The sequence below is a fragment of the Rhineura floridana genome, chromosome 1 (genome assembly GCF_030035675.1).
Source record: "Rhineura floridana isolate rRhiFlo1 chromosome 1, rRhiFlo1.hap2, whole genome shotgun sequence".
Taxonomy (NCBI): domain Eukaryota; kingdom Metazoa; phylum Chordata; class Lepidosauria; order Squamata; family Rhineuridae; genus Rhineura; species Rhineura floridana.
Genome location: NC_084480.1, coordinates 67,488,764 through 67,494,763, shown reverse-complemented (window position 1 = coordinate 67,494,763; position 6,000 = coordinate 67,488,764).

Here is a 6,000-nt window from a genome sequence, read left to right as displayed (position 1 = left end):
CAACCCCATCCAAAGCAGGCAATAGACTAATTATCCAAACCCAGGAACCACCAACCCATAGCACCTTCATCTTGCTACCATTCAGACTCAGTTTGTTGGCACTCATCCAGCCCACCACAGACTCTAGGCACCGGTCCAGGGCTTGCATGGCCTCCCCCAATTTAGATGTTACAGAGAAATAGAGCTAGATATCAGTGTGTTGCTGACACTTTGCTCCCAATCTCCTGATGACTGCTCCCGAGGGCTTGATATAGATGTTAAACAGCATGGGAGACAAGATGCTACTCTGCGGCATCCCACAGCACAACTGCCAAGGGGCTGAAAGACAATCACACAATGGTACTCTCTGAAAATAACCCTGGAGATAGGATCAGAATCACTGTAAAACAGGGCTTATCCACACAGGAGCGTAACTTCGTACGCTGCTTTTACAATTGTAATAGATTTTCAAGGTCCACACTTCTTGCTCAATGGTACCTTCCAATCCACTGTTTTCCATTCACACAAGTAGGCATTCCTCTGAGAAGGATTAGTGTCACTGTTTCCTTGTGGCCCCGCCCTCTAATTTTACATGTTTATTCCCTCCGGTTCAAGGCTGAAGGTGGGAGAGCGCCTCGGTGTGTAATTGACAAGAAAAAAGGAAACTGACTGGACCCCCCTCCCCTTCTCCCTTGTCCAAGCCTGAGTGAAAGGTGGATGGGGGCAGAGCGAGTGAAAGGCAAAGTAGGCAGGGGCTGTGGCAGCTTTTTCAGGTGGCAGAGAGAGGGAGCGGGTGATGGGGCATAAGAGAGCCCGCCCACTAAAAAAAAAAATCAAATCAAAGCACCTACAAGGAGGAGCGCAGCGCAGCTGAGATAGTGTTTCCTTTCCTTTTCCCGTTATCAGCAGATTGGGTTAATATAGATTTAAAGGAGAAAACTGTGTAATAGCTTCTGCTTGCCTGCAACTTCAAATGAACCATGTGCATTACCAGGAGGTGCAAGTAACACCAGACACACACTAAATCGCCGTGTGGATGAGCCCACATTGCCTCTTATGTCCATCTCATCAAGTCGACCCAGAAGGATACCATAATTAATGGTATCACAAGCCACCAAGCGATCAAGTAAGAAAAGCAGGGTTGCCCTCCCCTTACCTGTCCTTCTCCCAATAATGGTCATTCATCAGGGCAAACAAGGCTGATTCAATCCCATAACAAGGACAAAATCCAGACTAGAATGGGTCAAGATAATCCTGTTTCATCTAAGAATACTTGCAACTGCTGTGCCACAACCCTCTTAATTACCTTCGCTAAAAATATTGAGTAAAACATCTAATTTGGCTCTCTCTCAAACCATCACAAATACTCATGCTGTGAAATGCTGCCGTTTCAAAACATTATTTCCCTATTCACCTCTGCTTCTCTCTCTACCTGTTTGTATGTTTTGATCCTCATGTATGTTTCCATTCAACATAGCTGAATATAGCTCTTCAGCTTGTTAACCAGGTATAAGCAAGTCACAGTGTTTCACATGTTTAAGGTTGCATATTAATCATGAATTGCATTTAAGTCTAGTTTCTTCCTCTTCTCTACTCTCTTTTAAGAAAAATACCCCAGTCTAAACCCTTTTATTTCCCCCATGACAAACAAGATTCAATTACGCACATTTTTGAAGTCTATATAAACAGTTCGAAAATCTCCCCTCTAGATCTGGCTCACTAAAGAGATTCTCATTTGTTCCAAAGATATTTTGCCTTCTGGCTCATGTTCAGCTCATTTAATCATGGAAGCCACCAGCCTGGACTGGATGGGAATGCCTACAGCTGTTTTGAAAGACAGATCTGTACTTCAAAAAGCATGCGGAAGCGGGGGGAGAAAATGGCAACATTCACTGATATTTTGCTCTTTCAAAAAAAACTTTCCTTTGAAGAAAAGCCAAAAATACAAGTTTCAGGCAATAGGAAAAATGCATCATCCTCTTCATTGTGGAACCCATGCACTTTACTCTGGGTGGAGCTTTAATCCATGCAGACCTTTTCATCTCACTGGTGTCCAATGATCCAATAAATGGACATCTGATTGAAATCCTGATGCCAAAATGTAGGTTACAGTGTTCATGAAATATCACTGTTGCACCTTTAATCGGAAAGACCAGATCAGCTAACAACACTCAGCAATGCTGCATGATAAGCAAGAAGAGAAAGTTGAGAATATAGTAAACTCAAGCAAGCAGGGTAATATTGCAAGGCTGTGGTATGTGAGTGAAAGGTTCTCTTAGCATATCTCTAACTCAACACATCCAATAAATTGGCCTGCACCATTCGAAGTAAGAGCCACACCAAGCTTTTTGGAGAAATTAGTAATCCTATTCGCTCCCTACTAGTTGTACAGTTTAAAGGTTTAATGGCATCTAACCCATGATTTACCTTGCCAGTGCCATACTCCAGAAAGAGGCCTGTTTAGCCTTAATCTGCTCAGGAATAGTTTGGGCCCCTTTCCTAAAAGTTCAGGGTTTTTTTAAAACAAAGGTCTGCAAATCCTTATAAAATTAGAACTACGCAGGCCCATTCCTGTACTGTTCGTTCTATCCAATTCTATCCAAGCCTTCTATACAATTCCTCAGTAATAAGTAGATCTGCTACCATCTCCCAGTGTTCTGGCCAATCAGTAGAAAAGCAATGGGAAAATCAACAACCATTTAGCACTTTTTGTAGTGTTATAAACAAAAATAAAAACACTCAAAAAACTACATGTTGCCATTGGATTGTTCATGTATTACATTGACACCAGACTGGTACAAAGTATCTGGCCCCAGGCTAGTGCAACACAGAAACATTTCTGCCTATGACAATGGTAACATAAACCTCTCCACTTCCCCCCCCCCCATCTAGTATAAAACCGGCCTTGCTGAAGCACTGTTAATCTATTTGAAGTCTCAATATTTTCTTCCTCCTCAGCAGCATTTACTCTTCGCCAGGGCCTGGCACATCACTGTACTGTTCTCTCCCACGCTGGCTCTAAAGCTTAATCCATTTGCAGACAGCACATCACACTTTGCCTCTGAAAATCTACTCCAGCAATTTTCTCCTAAAATAGAATGCTAAAAGCACTCTCTCTAATGTGCTTGTTGAAAATGTGTATGTGTGTGCGAGAGAGGGGGAGAAAGAAAAAGGAGATCATGTGCAGAAAGCAGGTGGCTTTCTCCTGTTTTTCATTAGGTGTGCAAACGTCTGATGGGTAGCTAGTGGTCTTACCGGTGCCCTTGCTCAGATTTCTATGACCTTCGGAGAAGGAAGGTTTGCCATCTTCAGCTGCAATAAGCAATGACTAAGCACTACTGGCTAGGTAATATCACCAGTCCTCAGTACACAAAACAGAGTATAAAAGTTCTAGACAATAACCAATCTGGAAGAGTAATTTGGAGTATGCAAGTCCAAGGTTATAACAATAAGCTATCATCTTCTTCACACAGCACTTTACAGGATTCAAGCAGATTTAAGAACAACAACAAAAACCTTACGCAGGAAACCATGAACAATTAGATCCTGAGGCACGGGAGCGGGTGGGGTGTTCCTCTTTGTCACCTTTCCTTTGCTCAAACATGCACTCCAAACAGTTGGTTTATCATTTCTTCATTTACAAATCCCAATAGAAGTGAATTACCACCTATATATAAATGCAAAAGAATCCCCAACACAAGCACACAGACAAAAATTGCACATTTTGAAAGAAAGAAAGAAAGAAAGAAAGAAAGAAAGAAAGAAAGAAAGAAAGAAAGAAAGAAAGAAAGAAAGAAAGAAAGAAAGAAAGAAAGAAAGAAAGAAAGAAAGAAAGAAAGGGGTATTGTTGGCGGAGTAGGGAACCAAAATCAGGTAAGCAAACTTGTATTCCTGATCAGTGAATTATCTATGCACTGTCCTGAGAATTATCTAGCATATTGCGATCCTTCAACTACAGACCCAGCACCTGGCCACAGGTATCAAGGTAAGCCCATGGGACAGTAATACCACAAGCAGGTGTGTCAGCTGTATTGAAGAAAATAGGAATTAGGTCCTCATTTCCACCAAGGATTGAAAGAAGTACCAAGGTATTAGATCCTAAACACAGTGACCTCTGTAGTCCATTTAATGTGCCCACACTTGGGAAAAATAGATATGTTCTAACCCCAAGAAGTATAACCCAGACTCCCTCTTCCTTCTTTTCCATTGGACTATGAAAAAACCTGCTGCTCTTTATTGCCCTGCAAGACAACTGTGTGACATCTTGTTAAATAAACTTGTTGTCTTATTAAATACACCTGTTACTTATCAAAACCTGCATCAAGTCAGAATCCAGTAGTCAAGGTTCAACAAAAAACACAGAAACAAAACCAATTACTGACCCATGTCAAATAGCCAAGAATATCACTGGGCTGGTAACTGTTGCAGAAGGGCTCAGCCTGTGTTAGTGCAAAGTTCACTTTCATGGAGAATAAAGAGAGAATGAGGATTTTAGTAGCTATGCTTGTTCTTTAGTTGATCACTCATGATCTTTAATATCATGTACATTTTCTTTTTCATACCTGCTAAACATTTGATAAAGGCACCTTCTCCTGGACACCATATTCCACATAACATTGTTTACCCATATCCCCAATCCATGCTGAAAGCTAATCCAAAAGACACAGATTCAAGTTTCAATGTTTGCATTCAAAATCAGGATAGAGGAGAAATTTGTTCGGTCCACAATTTTAAGCAAGCTAACCTAATTCTCATCTTTAATGGGACTAATACACAGATTGGAACAATTATCCTTTGGGTTTTGCTCTTCTCCAAAATGGGCAGTAAAGTTCTCAACTCAATAAACATACAAAAATGTCTTTTTAAAAACCCAGGGTGTTTTAGGACAAAATACTTTTTGAAATGCAGACACTGAGATAAAAATATATATTTTGAAATGCACAGATTTCTGCAGGGTTTTAAAAACAGGGTAATGTGGAAATGAGAACAGAATGAGTTTCAGAATGAACATATGCAAGGACTAGAAATAGACTCCCCCTCTAGGAGGCACATCTTAACGTGGTGAGGGGGTATGAGAGTGTTGAAGAAGCTGAGAGCAATGCCATCAGGAGTCTAGACCAAGAGGCTAGACTCCTAGCAGGGGCACCCATGGAGGAATGGTCAAAGCTGAGACACCAGACTAAGATGCATCCAAACTCAGAGGAAGGCAATGGTAAACCACCTCTGAATACCTCTTATCATGAAAACCCTATGAACAGAGTATCCAAAATGCAAGTCGAGATAGTGCTGGAAGATGACACCCCCAGTTCAGAAGGCACTCACCGAGCTACTGGGGAAGAACAAATGATGAATAGTGCTGTGACTAATGATGAAGCTGGGTCAAAGCCGAAAGGAAGCCAAGAGACTGATGTGCACAGATGCAAAAGGAGAGTCCGGAGTTGTATGACACAAATAATAGGAACACGGAATGTGAGAAGCATGAATCACGGAAAGTTAGAAATTGTCAAGCAAGAAATGGAATGTATCAACATTACAATACCTGGCATGAGTGAATTAAAATGGACAGGAATGGGACATTTTCAATCAGACAACTACAAAATATTTTATGCAGGAAATGAGAAATTAAGAAGAAATGGGGTTGCTTTAATAGTGAGAAATGATGTAGCAAAAGCAGTTAGGAGCTGCAACGCAAGGTCTCAGCAAGTGATATGAATGAGATTAAACGGGAAACCTATTAACATAACCATCATCCAAGTCTATGCTCCAATGGCAAATGCAGAAGAAGAGGAATTGAAGAGATTTTACGAGAAGTACAGAAAGAAATTGATCACACACCAAAGCAAGATGTGCTGATAATCATGGGGCACTGGAATGCAAAAGTAGGGAACAGAGAAGAACTAGGAATTGTGGGGAAATGGGGCTTAGGAGACAGAAATGAAGCAGGAGAAAGACTTATTGAATTCTGTGAAGCCAATGATTTGTTTCTTGCAAACACATTTTTTGAGAAACCGAAAAGACAAC